This window comes from Mastigoproctus giganteus, chromosome 14 (assembly GCF_048544385.1).
Source record: "Mastigoproctus giganteus isolate SK-2022 chromosome 14, ASM4854438v1, whole genome shotgun sequence".
Lineage (NCBI taxonomy): Eukaryota > Metazoa > Arthropoda > Arachnida > Uropygi > Thelyphonidae > Mastigoproctus > Mastigoproctus giganteus.
Genome location: NC_143588.1, coordinates 80,206,110 through 80,226,146, shown reverse-complemented (window position 1 = coordinate 80,226,146; position 20,037 = coordinate 80,206,110).

The following is a 20,037-nucleotide window of genomic DNA, read 5'->3' as shown; positions in this document are numbered from 1 at the left end:
ATATACAAAATGCTGAAACTCAAGTCCAATCAGACAGAGAGTGGTAATCAATGGACACTGCTCATTGTGGACTAATGTTATTAGTAGAGTCCCTCAGGGTACAGTGTTTGGTCCATTATTGTTTTCTGTATTTATAAATAATATTGAGGATGGTATATCAAGCTTAATGTCCAAGTTTGCAGACGATACAAAAGTTGGCAGGGTTGTTAAGGACACCACTGACGCTATGCTACTGCAACAGGATCTGGAAAGATTGAGCAGATGGGCTGAGAGGTGGCAAATGAAGTTTAACATTGACAAATGTAAAATACTACATATGGGAAACAGCAATCCCAGAGCAACGTATCAACTCTGTGGTACTACACTGACAGTGGTAGAGAATGAAAAGGACCTGGGGGTAATTGTGCAGGCAGATATGAAGTTCTCTGAGCAGTGCAGACGGGCTGCAAGAGTAGCTCATGGTGTCTTATCAATGATATAGAGGAATTTTTCTAGCAGGGATAAGGAGGTGATTATTCACTTGTATAAGGAAATGGTTAGGCCACACCTTGAATACTGTATACAGATCTGGAGGCCTCACTTCAAGAAGGATGTAGAGCTGCTGGAACGAGTACAGAGAAGGGCAACAAGGTTAGTGAATGGAACAAAGGGTTACTCTTACGAAGAAAGGCTTAAGTTTTGCAAATTACAGTGTCTGGAGACTAGGCACCGGCGAGGTGATCTGATAGAGGTGTATAAAGCATTCAATGGTTTGAGCATGCTGAATGCTGATGGGATTCTGCCTCTTGCTCAGAATAATCACCTGAGAGGGCATAGATTCAAATTGAGGAAAGACAGATGAAGGATAGACGTGCGGAAATTTGTCTTTAGCCAGCGGGTAGTTGGTTGGTGGAACAGACTTCCATCCCCTGTTGTGTAAGTTGATAGCCTAAATAAATTTAAGACTCAGCTGGACAGGTATTTCGAACGAACGGAGGGGTAAAGTGGAAGTTTTTTTTTTTTTTTTCTGGCTGATGCTGTATAAGCTTGCTTTCTTGCATCATATGCCTCTACTAATGCTAATGCTAACTTCACATAAAAGCTACACAATCGCCTATAATTTTGTACTGAGGTCCTCACTGACTTCAATCCGCATACAAAGGGATGACGTTTCGAAAAGTCTTAGAAGGCCGAATCCGTAAGTGAAAAATGTTTTGTTTTATATATAACTGCAAGGTTAGCCAAAATCAAGAGGGTGTTTGCGTGTCTGTAAATTGCCTGTAATCTATGATGGCTGGCCTGTTTTAATGGATGGAAACTAATCAAGCCTTGCTCCACGATTAACAACTCTTTTCCACAGGTGTGAAAAAGTCCAGAAGACGTTCCTTCTCTCTAGACGGAATTCGAAACACATGGTGTGTAAGAACAGCGTTGGTAGCCAAAGCATCAGCCATGAAGGAAGAATTAGGATCTTCATGAGACCTAGAACTTGCACAAGTACAGTATATTGCTCGTACTGAGCCAACTTACTTCCATACGTAGGAGATTCAGCTTCGTCTTGTAACATGTTCAAGGTGCAGAACTTTTTCGCCTGACGGAAATTTATCCCGGGACATTTCCACCCGTTGTAGGAAGGACGGCGATTATAAGTACAGTGCTATTCGTTAATAGCAGTGATAATTGTGTCTTGTAAAAACCTAAGCTTGAAGAAACGAGCTTACCTGTAATGATATACTCTGTATTTAGTCTTTCCATAACAAAGGTCATCACCGTTGAGAACAAAGCAACCAAACAAACATTCTCAGAGAAGAAGTATACGTAGACACTAAACACGTCAACGGGATCTCCAAGGAACTCCCAGTCAATAAATTTCTGTATTTTTTCCCACGTATTTCTCCATGTATGGCTTTTAACCATTCCATAGGCCTCAGAAGATGCATCGATCTCTAAATCTTCACGAGGTGATTGAACTTGCCGTGCAAGGATGCTAGTAATGGGCCAGCTGTATGCCGTTGTATAATCACAGTCGGGTAGAATTTCTTCCTGTTTTCCAATAAACCGAGTGTGGAATTTTTCAAAAACAGATGGATTAGAAGACAATTCTCCAGATTCGTGCACGTATTCTGCAAAAAATAAATAATAATTAATCTTTGAAAGTGGGAGAAAGAATGCTCATTTTAAAGCAAGCTACAGAAGATCATGTTTATTTTTTGTACATCTCACGTAGGCACTTACCATAAGCTTTCGTCGTGTTCTTCAAAGTTGATTCGAGGTACATAAAGGAAATTGTAAAGTATACAACGCTGTATAGAGTGAACGCCGTTGTACTCATATTTAGGTCAGACAATAAAAATGACCATTACAAAGGTTTGTAGAGATGAGACAGATGCTCATACCAAATGGTGATTGTGTTGTAATATTTGCCAGAATTACACGTAATGATGTTTCAATTTCACTTCATGACGTCACAAGCAATTCTGAAGAGTGAACATTGTTTATAATTTTACTGTCAGTAGCTGGCAAAATTAGAGAAATACATAATCTATTGTTTTGTGGGTTATTCTTGTCGATAAATGGATGTTCCCGGTTAGATAATTCTCTAACTTGCAAATTTATACTAAGTTCTTATTGGGGATTATGTAGACATTGAATTTATTTGCAACGTGTCAGAAACAGGAGCATAAAGTTCAAACAGAAAGGATAAAGGTCTAGCAGACATCATCAGATAATGAAGGTAATCTATTACAACTAGGCCAGTAGGTGGCTAAAGAGATTTTCATAGTTGTTGTAGGGTTTTATGTGCATTGCTGCAATTAAAGATTCTATTCTATTCTATTCTATCAGTGACTCAGACCATATTGCGCTGTATGTCTGTGGTCGATTTGTCCGTTAGCTGGACGAAAAATCCGAGTTTATGGGAAGGAAAAACCATGCAACCCTTACTTGAGACTGGCTAACTCAGCCACGTTGTTAAAAAAACTCATAAAAATTCCTTACGCCATTTACGAGTTTCGAATCCAACCATTTTCCACCCGGTACAAAGAGGATATATCCATTGTGCTACCAGAAAGCTTCCTGTGTTATTATTTACATTAATATTGAGCTCTGTCGACGTTTTATTCAAAACTGGAGTTTATGCGTTTAGATCAGATGATAATATCCGTAAGTTCAAACTTTGAAAAATTATTATGGGGTTCAATGTGTGAAAGAATAATCGTGGATAAAGGACTGTGTAGAGTAGCTAACTGTACTATGGGAATAATTATATGATATGGGACAGTTAAGTCTATGATAAAATTTTGTTCTAAACAATTTAGAAATTTATTTATTTAGAATCATGCGTACATTACGTCGATAATCATTAGTTTGCCTGGATGCAGAAATACAAAATAAGAATTAATTATTGACAAGATGCTTACAGAAGGTAACAGAAAAGTATACATAAGTTTTACGAGTGTTTTATTAGTACCTATTTTTGAAAACTGGTGCCAGAAATAAGAATGAAATTTTTAAAAATATATCTTTTTTATATCAAGTAGTGAAACAAAGTGACATTGCCAACGACAAAATCGCATTTACATCAAAATCAGATGGACAGCGAAAAAATAAAATCATAATCAAAAACAAAATCATATGACCAACGACAAAAACAAACAGAAAAAAAACCGCACAAAATCAAAAACAAACAAACAAAAAAAAAAAACCACACAAAATCAAACCAAACAACGGCAAATAAACACACACACACACACACACACACACACACAAACAAATATACAAAAATGAAATCAGAAAAAAAATTATAAAACCGAAGTCGAAAACAAAAATTGCAAAACTAAATTTCCAAAAACAAAATCGCATGACCAACGACAAAAAATTCGCAAAAACGAAAACTACGCAAAAACAAATGTAAAAACAAACTAATACAAAAAAAAAAAACTTAATTTAAAAAAAACCAACTCAGAGACAAAACTTGCAAAACTAAATTTAAAAAGACAAAATCACATTGAAAAAAGAACAAAACTGCATGACCAACGACAAAAAATAATCGCAGAAATTATAACTATATAAAAACAAAAAAAATTTTACAAAACGAAATCACATGATCCACGACAAAAACATAATTGTAAAAACAAATTTCCAAAGACCAGATTACACGGCCAACGATAAAACAAACAAAAAAGACAATAAACTAAAAACAAACAATGTAAAAAGCGCACAAAAACACATTTAGAAAAAATAAATCATGAAACAAAAAACAATTATGAAAACGAAATTACAAAACAAAAATTGCGAACTAAATTTACAAACACAAAATCAAAATCACACTGAAAAAAACAAAATCACATAACCAACGATAAAAAATCGCAAAACCAAAAACTGCACAAAAACAAATGTAAAAACAAAATAATACAAAAAACAAACAAAAACCCAAATTTGCAACACGAAATCACAAACAAAAAATTACAAACTAAATTTGCAAAGACAAAATCAAAATCAGACTGAAAAAAGAACAAAATCACATGACCAATAACAAACAAATCGCAAAAACGGAAACTACGCAAAAACAAATGTAAAAAAAAACTAACACAAAAAACCCCCCAAACTTAAAAAACCAACTCACGAGACAAAATTTGCAAAACCAAATTTACAAAGACAAAATCAAAAGCACACTGAAAAAACCAAAATCACATAACCAACGACAAAAAAATCGCTAAACCAAAACTACACAAAAACAAATGAAAAAACCAAAAAAAAACACAAAAAACAAATTTAAAAAATTAAATCACAGAACAAAAGAAAAAAAACGAATTTACAAAAACGAAATCACAAAACAAAAAAAATTTACGAAATCGAAATCACAAAACAAGCAACAAATTCACAAAAACGAAATCACAAAAAATTTGCAAACCCAATTTATTTAATCAAAATCACACTGAAAAAGACAAAATCACGTAACCAACGACAAAAAATCGCAAAACAAAACAATACAAAAATAACAAAAAACAAAAACAAAACAGAATCGTAAAAACAAATCCACATTGCCAAAGACAAAATCATGCCTTAAATGTTGAAGGAACTATAGAAATAACGACTTTTATGAAATCGTAAACCACAGGCACCGTCAAATACGGGACTAGCGATACTGATGGTACTGAATTTTTCGAGAAATCCACTCTCTAACAGTATACAAATATCGATCTTAGTTGTTTTAGATCTTGGCGTGTATACAGCCAAAGAAAGGGCTGGTTGGAAATTTATCCTGGAATGGCAATCGCTCTCGGGTTATTATTGACGTTACCTGTCACTGTTGCATCTGGGGAGAGCAATTTTTCAAAACCGCCTTATCAAATGAAAACGAACTGTCTGAAGATATCAAACCAGGAATGTCATAAAGACTTTTACAACAAAAAATGACAGAGAAGGGAGTTTTCCTTAACTAATTTATCAACAAAAAGAATGTAAGTAAGTTACTATTTGATTTCTATGTTTATGTTTTTTTTTTTTGCATTGCCAAACGTTCCTTTAACTGCTGTGTACTCCTTTGAAGCAGACTTTGAAAACCGATTATTTTTTTTTTTGAAACCGAAGTCAAGAAATGTTTTTATAAACCGAAGGCGATTCGTCCATTCTGAGAGCATGCAGTGGGATTAAATCATGATTACGTACGGACAACAAATTACTACTGATCTACTTGAAAACATTTCAGAAATAGATCTGATAATGATAGTGTCCCTATGGCTTTGTTAGGAAGAAGATTGAAGGATATGTAGCCGTTGCCAACTTGAAAATGAGGCCATACCAGAAAATACGAAATCTTTTGATGAGAATAGTTCCCACATTTTCGCTTGTAGTACTGCTGAGCGCAAATTAGGGGAATTCAACCTAATGAATGGTGTTACGACAGACTTGAGGGCGTCTGTGATCATTTCAAATGCTTTCAGCTTGATGTTTATTCCTTCCAACAGACTGCCATTACATCAATTTAAACCCAGACAAATATGTTAATCTGTGGCTCCAGAAACACCGAGCTGCTAAGGACGCAAGGTCAAGGTCATGAACATCTAAAGAAGAGAGAATCTTGTCAAAGGAGGCGATATTTTACAATGAAAACCTCTAGAAAAATACATAATGCAATTTTAGCAAGCAAAGAGCTTATACTGATATCAAGTAAGTTTATGATGCATTTTTAATCAAATAGGTAAACCAGAGAGTAGCATTTACGATATTCGGGAAAAATAATGTTAGGAAAGATATGTAAATGGGTACAGTTTGGTTTTAAAAGCAGACTTGAGCTAAATAAAACAGATTGGGAGCCCTCGTAGGTAGAACAATTGGTAGGATCGCCATCCTCCCCACGCTGGATGAAAAAGACCTGAAGACCCGGTGACAGGAGAAATTTTTATAGACCTTTTTCACAACGTGGTTGAGTTAATCGGTCTCAGGCAAGAGTAGTATGGTTTCGTCTCCCGGAAACTCGGGTTTTTCGTCCACAAAAACAGAAAATCGACCTGAGAACACCCGAAATTTACAACAGTATACACAGAGCAATATGGCCTTAGTTGCCGATGCTCCTTAATCCCTAATACAACAACAACTTTAAAAAATGAAAAATGGAAATCTAGTGAATGTATGTACACATCAATAAATAATAATGAATAGTTTTTTTTTGTCATTTTAATTAATTGTAAATTTATAATTTTCCAAATTTAATTAAGTGCAACTTTATAGTTTTGCAATTTTAATTAATCGTAATTTTATAATTTTGTAATTTTAAAATTAATAATTTTGAATAATTTAAAAATTAATTAATAAAATTATAAGAAATCAAAATGCTAAAAAAAATTGGCTGTTCTAGCCCTCCTTTTAAAATTATTACTTATACAGTACATTAATAATTTTGATAGGGTTCTGTATACATTTGTACGAAAAGGTGTAAGACTAAACCTTTCTTTTTCAGTAAAAACAAAATTTTCTTAACGAGACATTCAATGCAAAGAATAGGTGGCGTCATCTGTCGGTCATAATTGAAATTACAATAAAAATTATTTTTGTAATTTGGTTCATATTTTTTTTTATTTTTACTCTTTTTTTTAACATTCAATACCAAAGCATATTAAAAAAATTATAAATTCTCCTCTAAGAAAATCAGACAAGGAGAGAATAGAAATATATACATAAATTTAAAAAAAAATTTTAATAGATATTTTTATTTTTTGGAATATTTCATTTTGAAAATGTTAACGTTCTTCAGTAGAAGTAACACGTGATCGACATAGTAGCTAATGATAATCCAATAGCTGTCCGATATAATCTGTAGGAATCAACAGAGCGAAGAGGTTAGTGAATGAACTGATAATAAATAAAATAAAAAATACAATTTTTTCTTATCCACATGCGAAATTCGTTTATTTATTACCTCCCCATAACTTCATACACGAAACATTGATCGCATTTATTTTAGCGACTTTAAAAATCATGTGTCGATACGATGAGCAAATCGGAGCAAAAAATCAATAAAAGTACCATCAATCACTGTTTTTCCAGTGTAACTCACAAAAAAATCAAATCAACCAACTTGTTCGTATGTCAAAATTACGAGATCTAGCAATCTCTTCATTGCAAGGACTGCAAGTTCTCCATGAATGACTGTGCGCCCTCATGCGGAGGAAATATTTAAACCAAAAACTCAAAAGCGAAATGATTTCATCATTACTTAGAATTATTATTGATATGCTAGTGTTCTTTATTATTAAATTTACTGAAGCATGCGTCTTTAAAGGAAAGTATTGTATTTGAATTATTTTAAATTAATATTCAGCAGACGATTATATTCTCTTTTTTTTTTTCCTAAACGAGATTATAATCGTCTGCGGTTTTAGATTTAATAATACCAAATAAGCTCTAGTTTGATAATAAAATGCAAGAATTTTATTTTACGAATACGTTTCGTTTCTAACTGTATCAAAATGCCTGAAAAGGAAATTGTACTCCTATTTCAATTCTACAGCCATATTGATTCTTACCGGAACATTATTATTAAATTCATTGGAGCATGCGCTTTCGGTTAGAGCTAAACGAACTCTGCAAACACCAGAAAAAATCTAATCACTCATAATACATACTATCTAACCAAAGATATTGGAACACTATGAACATTTTTATGCTGCTGTTGGGTTTTAAGAGGTCGATTTTCTGTTTTGGTGTCCACTTTCTAAATATCCACTTGCAGACGCATGAAATATTCAACATGCAGGTTCTCGCAATGTGTCTGCATCTGCTGATAAAGTTCAGCCACGACCCCTACCGGCAACCCTTTGTACTTTTTACGTTTCACTATAACCAAACGATCTATGGACCGTTCCACGAGACTCTAACTTGTTTTCAAACGTCTTTCTCCATTATTAAGAATAAATGTAATGGTTTTTATTCTGGCAAGCAAGGACGCATGCGCAGTTCTCTTTTGCGACCGATTTGCATAAATATTGAGGGTACGCAGTTACTGCGAAACAGCTATCATCGAAGTAAGTATATTCGAGCAGTATTTCCTGCTTTCAACGTTTGTCTTAACGGCTATAAATGTGGCTGGTGGTGAAAGATGCATACTAGTGTCAATTATGGCTTTCTAACTGCACAGTTTTTCCTATTTTACGACCCTTTTTCTCCTCATGTGGCAACTTTGCACGGGCAAGTGGTAAAAATGGCTTTTTGTTTGCCCCAAGTAAGCGGGAGAGAAGTTAGTAGTAGAAGTTGGCGCTTTGCCAGTTTCTGTTTCAATCCAAACACTTTTACACTCTTAAAACTGCGTCTCTTCTTTTTATTTTTCTTCTCCTAGGGTCTCATCCATCCAAAGTTCTTAAAGCATCCAATAACAGCCAACACTGTCCATCTCTTTTACGGCTATAAATCACTACAGTAAGTTTCCGGAGCTGTTAAATGTCAAGTATGGCAAAACAAACATCCTCAGGATGAACACAGACGAAATAGTTAAGGCACCGGCCCTGAATGGATTGTGTAATGGAAAAACGTGATCAAGTACGATGCAGACGGACACTACAGCAAATGAGTTCTATAATACGGCCATCTGAAACAACGGGGATGATCTTTTCTGGGATGAAAAGCTGCGGGACCAATTGAGGATGCACAGGAGGTTAATAGTGTCATAAATGAGGCTGCTGCCGTGCCTATCGACACGTCCCCACCCACCCCCTTCCTCCTTGAGCCTTTCTTCTGCGACTGCTTTCTCGCTTTGCCATTTGTCATCTCTTTCATAGCCGACTTTATGATCAAACGTCTGAGTTCTGTACGTCTTTTGCTTCCTCTCGGAAGTTGGTCGACACAAACATTACCTGTCCCTTCTCCCTCCTGATGATTATTGTGTGTCATTAGGGGAGCAATTATGCCTGGAAAATCGGCACGTTAGTGGTCGCTGGATTCGCTGATGAATCCCAAATCTAACTGAGCCTTACCCTACTTTGACATCCTTCTACACATTTATGACTAATTGCCTCAATGTAATTGCTAATTGATTCTCGGAGTGTTCAACCAACAAGGGTAAAATGGAATACCCAGAATTAATTACTAATATTAAGTGGAGTACCTGAGTTCCTCATTAGTGTCACTTTTTGAAAAGCTTATTCACCACTAATAAAGTTTGCGAACACTTTATTTTTCTTCGATTCCATTTCTTCCGGTTGTCTCTCTCTCTGCCTCTCTCTCTCTCGGTCACTGTTGTTGCTATAGTAACAAGACGATCATTATAACAACAAATCCGGATAGCGACTTATGAATTCTTGTTCCAAATAAGCCACTTTATTTTTAATTAAAAAGTTTCACGGTGCTAGTTTACTGGGAGGAAAATTTGCATATTGATTTTGGAAATCTGCTTGATGAGCCCATTGTACGCATGTCAAAGCTCGTAGGTTGTTGTTATAGGGTTTTAGGAGCATCAGCAACTAAGGCCGCATTGTCCCGTGTATATTTTTCTGTAAATTGCGTGTATTCTGAGGTAGATCTGCTGTTTGCTGAACGAAAAACCTAAGTTTCAGGGATGAAAAACCAAACTATCCTCGCCTGAGACCGAATAACTCAGCCACATTGTGAAAAAGGCCCATATAATTTCTTCCCTTTATCGATAGGACTCGAACTCAGATATCTTCCACCCCCGTGTGGGAGGACGACGATCTTACTGACTGCGCTACCCACTATGGCAAGCACTTAGGACTACGCTGCAATGCACCATGATGGCTCCCATGACTGCTTTCTTTTACAAGATCATTTGCTTATCTTAAACCATTCGCACTTAGTCGTGTAGTGCTATTCAAGGTATCACTGAAGATGAGTCCTCGTGGTTAGCACAGTTGGTAGGATCGCCGTCCTCCCCAACCCGGGTGAAAAAGACCTGAGGTCTATGACGGGAGGAATTTTTATGGGCCTTTTTCACAAAGTGGCAGAGTTAGTCGATATCAGGTGCGTGTAGCATGGTTTTTTCTCCCAGAAACTCGTGTTTTTTGTCTAGCAAACAGAAAATCGAGTTCAGAACACACCAAATTTACAGACAATATACACGGATCAATATGGCCTTAGTCCCCGATGTTCCTAAAAACCCTACTATAACATTGAAGGCAGATTGTGATTTTCGTCTACGTGATTCTAAAAGGGGTGTCGTTTTTGTATTCTCTCTATCTTATGAATTCCTCTATTTCATACGTTAGAAGAAAAGTTTTTTCCTCCCTTGTAACACCTGGTGTTCTTTAAATTGACTCATTCCCGGGACATGATTGTCAAACCTTACATTTATAAGTTTAACAACTGAAGCACGAGGACCACTCATACATTAAGTCAACTTTGGTCTTGATGCAAAGGCCAATTTTACCTGGTGGCAGTTATACGAACTACAGCCTGCCCTTTATATAAAAAAATCCGCGTACATCTTTCATCGTAATAATACTGAACTTTCATTCAAGCTCGAAACCAACCCTGTACACTTCAAATCAACCGTAATGCACTTCCGAACTAGCCATGCTTTTGACAACTCCATTACTGTTCCAAACCAGAAACACAGCTTCCCCCCCCCTCCCTCCATGGTTCTGTTTTCTGCTTACATTATATCTGTCACCTGTTTGGGACACACATCGTGCAAAATCTCTTACCAGCCATAAAGGCAAACATCCCTAAATATGTATTTCCATATTTGTTTTATGGATTAGGATTTCTTTTTCTACTCAATATCGAACTTGCTATTGCCAGAATTTTTTTTTCCGGTTGCCAACAGCTCCCTCTAACGGAAGCCTGCTAATATCGCTAGTACGACTTTAAAGATTAAGAAGAATCTGTTTTTTTTTGTTTTTTTTTCTCGCGTTAATGACGACCCCAGTCAAACGAATCACCCTTTTTAAAATCTACCGCCCCATCCTTGTTGTATAGAGATTAATGATCCCAAAACGCGTACCGGGTCTCGTCAGTCGCCATATGCTCTGTAACCTGTGACATTTCTGTCGCTGTTCAAAGATTACCCGAGATCGAATTACCCCGAACTCGCTACCTGCTTTCGCCGCATCATAATACAATACGGAAGAGTGTGCGTAATTAACTAGACCATGGTTATTTTATTTGGCCGTAGTCACTTAGCTCGAGGGTATTTGTTATCCTCTTACATTACCATCACATCCAGAGGAAGCTTTGTGCAAACTTTAATGACAGAAACATTAGTAATGAACGATTAATAACGACACTAACCTTCCGCCGTTTACATCACTTTTTTTAATCCTCTAATCAAACCTTTTAGGCTAAATCCTATCCCTACTTTTACAATTAGCAACAAACACTTAAATTACTATTTTTTTTTTTTTTTTTTTTTTTTGTCTCGAGTTAACGCACATAGCAACGATTTTCTTATTAATCCAAGAGCTCGAATATACCTATTAATATTTATATGCTTATCAGACAAGATTAAAAGAGAATGTGGTTACCATAGTAACAGAGAGATGCCACAAGTGAAAAACACAGCTGCTGACAGCAATAAAGTAGTGGAATGAGCAGCAAAAACGTTTTTCCTACGACGAGTCCAATATAAACTCATTAATCATAGGAGATCGATAGGAGCGTCCTCTGACGGAAGAAAAGTCAATGCCAGTATTCTTTTGGTAGTAAAAAAGAGCAAACGATTGGAAATGAGAGAAGACACGAAATTATTTAGCTGCACATTAACATTTACTTGATAAATAATTCACGATTATTTAATTAATATCATTTTAATTATATTGAATTATGTAATTGCCAAATTTTTAACAATATCTGTACAACCTTGGATACAAAAGAATGTTCTGTCTGCCAGATAAATGTGATTTATCTGGCAATCATGGTCATCTCAAAATGTAGCATAATATTTTTAATTAATTTTGAAATCTATTTTCATGATTATTTCATAATACACGTTCCTATAGGCTTACAGACGCTAGTTTAACAGTAATTAAGTGCCATGGAGTTTACAGCACTTGTAAACGAGGCACTTGGGGTTAGTTGCCAACTGATGCACCACAGGTATCCACTGAAATTAGATTGCAAGTGGCTTATTGTACAGTAGAAGGTTTGATGAAAAAGTTCGGAGACCGACCTTATAATTCTTGAACATTAAAAGATTGTGGAACTTACAACGACATCTCTTGAGCATGCGCGCAACAAGTTTTAATTTATTTTTACACCCCAGTCTGGGTTGTAAATTTGAAATTTGTATGCATGGATGTGACCCAGAGATCAAGGTTCAAAGCTGCCATTGGAAAACGTCGTTACCAAAGGGTGGCTGTCAAAATCGCACGTAAAAGAAAATGTCGAAACGGTTGTCTTCTTCACCACGACAATGAACAGTCTCACACGTCACCCACCGTCTGGTCATTTTTGACCCAATGTGCGACTGCAGAAGGGGGTTTATATTGATCGAAATTAACTATATAGACATTTATCACTGAATAAAATTAATGTTTTTGCAACAGTCACCGAACTTTTCCATCAAACCTCACATATACACAACCCTACAAAAATAAAAGAATTAATTAATGCCAGTTTAGACTGCACACGATACATTGTGTTCTAGAAAGGATAAAAAAAAAAAAAAAAGAAACCGAGCAGAGCCCAATTTATCCGTTCTTTATGTATATTCTTTATGTGTACAGTGGATAGACAGATAAATTTGGAGTTGTGTGATGAAATGGGAACGAGAGAATATTAATGTTTGGATTTTTTTTTTTCTGGGAGCTTTGAAAGGAATTTGTATATTTAAATAATTGGAAAGTGTTTCTTCTCCTTGAACATCTTCGTTTGCAAATTATTTTGGAAACAACGCTGGCCCAAGTATCCGTCACCAGTACGAAGCAATGCAGAGAAAGCACAGCCGTAGTTACAAAGACCGCATCTACGAGAAGCAATTTGCGAAATTAAACTTTCTCAGACGCCAAACCCGGAATAGAAAAGTAGAAATATGACACCCGCAGTCGTAGCGGCTTTTGTTCGTGAAGTGTTTTCCGCACTCTTCAATATCTATTTATATCGTAATGTAATCGCTTTAATACGCACTCATCTCCTTTCGGTTATTATGCAAAACAGTTTCCAATTTTTTTTATAATAATAATATCTTTCTTTCGTGTACCACAAACAATTTTTTACGCATGCGCTGAAAGAAATGCATCCGCATTGTTGTTTGGAATGCCATAAGCTGAGAATACCGCGAATAGTTTCGCGCTAGTGTCCATTTCACTAGCACCACGTGACAGAAATTCGCGCGCTTCACGTGGTATGTTAAATGATATTGACTTTAAAAAAAAAAAAAAAATTTTTTTTCCTTCTATTTTTATTATCTTTCTTTCAAGTATCGCAAACAATTTTGACGCATGCGCTGAAAGAAATGCATTCGCATTGTTGTTTGGAATGCCATAATCTGAAAATACCGCGAATAGTCTCGTGGTGTTCGTTTCACTAGAACCACGTGATAGAAATTCACGCGATACACGTGGTATGTTAAGTGATATTGACTTAATTTTATTATTTTTTTTTTTTATTCCTCGTATTGCGACATTTTAACACAATGCTGAACGCGATAGAAAAACAAAAAAGGTAATGGGACAATACGATTTCTGTTAAATGTTTGCACATTCTGTCTATCTAAAGAATCTTTGCCTCTCGAAATGCACCCCTCCGCTTAACATCCCTACAGACAAAGCTCCAATTTTCTTTCACTTTTTTATTTTATTTTATTTTAGTCGACGATTGTGTTATCTTTCCTCTCTTACTTTCAGACATTCCGGACGTGTTTTGATCTCTGCGACCCCTGGTGGTGAATCAGTATTTGTATGCAGAAGACAAAGAAGCATTTGTTTGGCATCTGGAGACTTTTTTTTTTTTTGTTTTCCCCTTCTCTCTTTCTGTTTTTTAGGTAATAAATTTACTTCGATCTGGAATTCCTTACCGGCGTTGTAAATAAACTGTTGCTTCTTTTCACTGAGAAGGCGTTATTGACTTTCTTTTGTCTGTCTTATAGTATTATTGATTCTTTGTCGTCTCTTTGTCTACGTGCACCTCACCCGCTTTCTTCATTTCGTTTTCACCCGCGCTCGGTTCATTGACTCGCCCCGTGTCTCTTCTATTTCTTAACGCAAAAGAGAGAGAAAGAGAGAAAATAAAAACGGCGTTTATCTCTAAGGCTTCCAACCCAGAATTCAAAATAGAAGTTATTCCATCCAACAGATGGCAGCACATTCAACGGTTGCATTAATTTCGAGTTGAAGCATTATTAACCACTAGAAAGCGGGTAGATTGAAGATTACGTCACCACGAGTTAATATTCCTGATGAGATGTACTGGAGCCATTGTGTCTTCCGGCCCTTTCTCTTTAATTAAAAACTTTTGAAACTAGATGAAGTCAATTCGGTCTTTTAAAAGCTTCCACAGAATAGTTTATGGCTGTTTGTCACTTTAAACTAGTCCTGGCTTAATCAGACGCTGCCAGCGATATGGTGTGTGCTTACAGATAGCATATGCTGTACCATCCAGACTCCACGCCTCTTCATTAAATTGGAGACGCGAGGTAATTTTCCTTTCAAATTCCCATCGTCTTTCTCTTCTTCGTCCATGTGTATCTCGCGTGTAAGATGAGAAAGCGAATTATCAACCCAGAATGAACGCAAAAATGGAGTAGAGTTTATGCAGATAGCTTCCGAGAGAGAGTTGAAATAGAAATCCTCCTAACGACCATCCATGGAAGATGGAGAGTACAGCGGTGGAAAAAAATAAGGTAACACGCATGGTTTTTGCCGTTATTTGAATTATATTAGTAAATCGGGTTAAAATAATGCGGGTCAGGGGTGGAATATTCATTGGGTTGGTTAAGCCATTGAAACTAAGCCCACCAGACGTCTCTATTTGGTGTCTATAAACTGTGCGCGCGCTATGTTCGGTTTGTCTCTTTTACGGGATGAATATTTTCTTGCAGCGCTCTCCTGAGGACAGTTAACTGTTCAATGGATAGTATCACTGCTCAGGGGAAAGTAATGGCGCTGTCCATTGTGAAGGTAGAGAGATTTCAAGCGAGTCTGTTGCATGCTAAGATGGGATGATTAATCAAAATATCGAAAAACGGGCAGGAGCCATCAAGGGACCAGTCCAAGACATTCCAGGATATATGTTGATCGTAACAGTGAGGTGATACGTTGGGCTCAGTAGAGATAAGATGATTTCAAAGAGACCAGTAGTTCAAATGCTCAAAATTGGTGTATTCAGGAAAGTGTACTTATTCCAGAAGGCCAATGGTTTGTGTCCTGCCTATCGCTATCCATTGGAGAGACCCTCGGTTTTTGTGGCCAGCGTAACTCTTGGGTACATATTGGCGATGATAAGGTTTCCTCCTTTGATCAATCTCAATTTAACCTTCAGCCAGATTCCGAGTGTTGTACGATCTGAGGACAACAAAGCCATTCTTGCAATATCAGAGAAAGAGAGAGATGTAGTGGGGTTGGTCTTAGATGGTATAATCATCAATAGTTGTAGTCCACGTGGTCCTCCATACCCAAAGGTGTAGATGAAATCAATGTCATACGCGTTCTCTTTTTACGGGTGGATTAAGCATGGAATAGCAGTGTAAAATATGAATAACCGTCACGAGTGACCATGCTGACATCTGAGCATGCTGTTTCATGATGTAAGACAATCATGATTGTTTTATAACTGGTTCAAATTTTCTCATTTTTTATACATGTACCGTTAATGATTTTCTATTATATTCCTTCCAGAATAAATATGTGAAGAGTACTCCAACTCCAACTCCGAATGTTTTCGACAGATAGAGGATTCCTACTGGAAACATTTCTTCCTAAGACTAACGGGTTGATCTTCTGTATTAAACAGAGACAAGTCAAGTATTCTCCATCGAATAGATGCTGTCGTGTGGATAAACGAGAAATCTCTTTCTTCTTGCACTTTCTTGTTTCAAGAAACCTTTTATCCTTGGGTGAATTAACAAGACTTAAGTCTGGGAAGAAATGGCTTTCCTCTCAGAAACATACAGCTGCAGGCAAGCCTGGATATTACGTCATCCGACAAGAGTGGATGAACTCTTCCGTTTACATTTCCTTGTTAGGATTTTCCCGACTTTAATCCGAGATTATACTCCTCCACTTGGACAGACAGAGAGGAATACTGTCGACTGAATTACGAGTCTACGTTGCTTGGGTTGGAGACTGCAATATTGTGGTATGAATAGAGAAAAGGTCATACGGATGACCTCTATCCTCGGAAGAACTGGTGAAACTTATTAAGGCAACTGCGCTGTGCAGTGAAGTGGAAGAACTCTTTGGGGGGAGGAATTTCCGGCCATCCTTATGTGCCGATCGTGCAGTAGTGTTGCTATATTGATCGGTTTCTTTGGCTAGAAGACGATCCAGGTTTTATTTCTCTTTCTCTCATTAGCGCTTCCGGTTTCATAAATTACTTCCGGCTGCTGTTAGGAAGTCTTAATTGAAGTGATTTGTATAATTCATACATTCTGTACGTTGTGTTAAAAAACAGAGCATTATGAACGATGAGAAATGTATACGAATGCGCAATTTCAGCAACAGAATCCCATTATTGGGATTCTGTTGCTGAAATTATAATTAGTCCCAATACAATCGTTAGAGTCTACGATGGTATTGGGACTATCTACAGCGATTTAAGTGTTGATTGTACAATTCCCTTCTGGTTAAAAAGCTGTTCTGCAACGCACTTGCATTTATATAAGAAATGAAGGCAAAAAAAGCGAATACTTTTATTTATTTCTAAGGAGAAGCGCCTTTCTGTGAAAATACCTCATTGGTGAGCATGAAAAACTCATCAAAATTCACGTACGCAGCCTTCTTCATAAAATGTCCGATTTTTCTCTCGAGAAACATATCGCTTGGGAAATTTAAAATTCATCGCGTGCGATGAAGATCAGATGCGAAGCCCCAAAATATACGTCACAGACAGCTGCTAAGATGGCCAGGGTCCTCGGGGCTTTATCGGAATAATGCAGAAAAAAGGTGTGCACAGCTTATTCCTTAATATCCCGCCTTTCGTACCCTGAAGTACTGGCTGAAATCTTTTACCCACAACGAAAATCCTAACTGATAGAGCGGGAGGTCTTTTTTAATCTCGGATGTATTTGCAAAAAAGATCGATCGCCTTTGAATCCGATGGAAAATGGAGCTCCACTCGAGGAAACATCGCAGTTGGTAGTTCTTCGTATTTCCATCAGAGGGCGATGGAAAACGGCGAGAATTGAAGCGATAATTCTAACAGATGAGACCATGGTGGATTTGCTACGGTCTTGACCCAACACGGCGTGTAATTAATGATCATTGTAATCAGTGATGTTATTCATTTTTAATTAAGAAGTTGAGCCTCTCTTATGTCGCCTTAGACGTATGGTTTTTCGACACTTACTCGAGCTCTCTGATCACTGGTCCAAACAAAATCTAATCATGCTTAATTCGTCTAAACGTTTCATAATCAGTTTTGGTCATCCTCGTCAGTTATTGATCCAGAGTTCGATTGCCATCTCGACTTGCGTTCCATCCAGCGTGTCTCTGTACTCAGAGAGGTAGGAGTTGGTTCACTTGCAAAAGTCTTTCAATTTGTGGGTTTCCAGTCATATTGCCTGATGTTTTGAGCCTAGTCTGTTTTTTTACTAAAAAAACGGCACAGCAATTTATTTTCATTTGATTATGCTACTAGTTGTTATAAATTCTCTTCAGCTCCTAGAACAGCACATTAGCTGTATTACTATGAGTAAAGGGACGGCTACTACTATCAGACCTACACATGATCATCGTACACAGGTCCCAGTCATCCTAGTCCAGTTATGGACCCAGCTGACTGAGACCAAATCTATTATCAGGACCAAATGTATTATCGTACCAATTCGTCGGCGTAGGTGATTTTGTGTGTTTCGTCAAACTGTCTGATGAGCAAACTGTTCAGAACAATCTCCTATATGAGAGGCTCCAGGATGGATTCTCAGGGAATACCTTCTTGTTTTTGTTATAGGGTTTTAGGACCATCAGCAACTAGGACCATATTGCTCCGTGTATTCTGTGGTCAATTTTCTGTTTGCTGGACGAAAAACCCGTGTTTCCGGGAGATAAAGACCATGCTATCCTCACCCGAGACAGACTAACTCAACCATATGGTGAAAAAGACCCATAAAACTTCCTCACGTCATCGACAGGACTCGAACTGAGGTCTTTTCCACGGGTGTGGAAAGGACAGCTATTCTACCAACTGTACTACACATGAGGGCATAAAACACTGATATATAAATTGGAACAGCGTGGCATTAGGAAAGTTACTGCTATGGATAAAGGGACAGTTGAGTGAGAAAAGACAGAGATTGATTATCAATGGGCACTGCTCTTCTTGGATTAATGTTATTAGTGGAGTTCCCCAGGGTTCAGTTGCTAGGCTCATTGTTGTTTTATAGAAAACAATAAATATAGATTTATTAATGATATTGACGAATGCTTAATGTCTGAATTTGTCTAAGCTTTAGGTAATTTTCTGTTGGCGTGTACAGTCCTAAGTTCACAACAGCATGCTTCGTCTCTAATATTCAAAGACATTTCATACATTATCAATTGGTAAGCCCTTTGTGGGAGTTTACAGGGATTTCCCTTGTGAGGTTTCTTAATCCAGAAACATAAATCGGTTGGGTACAGCTCCAAAATAACCGTTTGCTTTATAATAAACAAAGACGCAACAGATAATAAACATTGGATTATAACAAAAGATTGAGTAATATATAATTTCAAATATAGATCGTTCAACTACACCACTGACCCAATTCATTTTTAACTCACTTTTTCTTTTCGAATACTCCTTTAGACAGATTTATTTCTTCCTGGATCATTGATCACATTCTGCAAATTTTGACACGAGCCTCCTGTTGGTATCCTTCCGCCAGAACAACAATCCGTCACTGTAGTAAGATGGATTGGAAGAAAAGCTCACTTATTTCACAACTTTGGAGAAGTTAGAAGTTTTTTCTTCTTCTGGTTCGATTTTTTGTTGTCTGTAAAAATTGGTACCCGTTTATCAACATCTTTTACTCTTTACGATCATTGTGTGGAATGGAAGATTCCTGATTTGTATTATTTTAAATAGTACCATTAAAGAAAAGGCAGCGCTTATTGGTCCAACTGAAATACCACTTGTTGAATCCTTGTAAAATAAGCCACCGTAATATCAGAGAAGCTTATCTGAAAAGCTACTGAGGATGAAAAGTGTAAAGTCCCATTGGCGGATGATGTACTTCCTGTTTTAATGAAAAAGACAACAGGCGAATGCATCCGGTCATTAGTAATGTTAATTAGATCATAATTGAATGCAGGGATTAATTATTGCTTGGGTTTGGAGAAGGACCAACGTCTCCCCCTCCATAAGATAGTAGTGAAATAAGTGCTAGCTAGTTATAGACCAATCTGTAGTTGGTAAGATTATGCAATCTATGGTTAGAAGCAATACAGGACCATCTCGACAAGAATGGTATCCTAAATG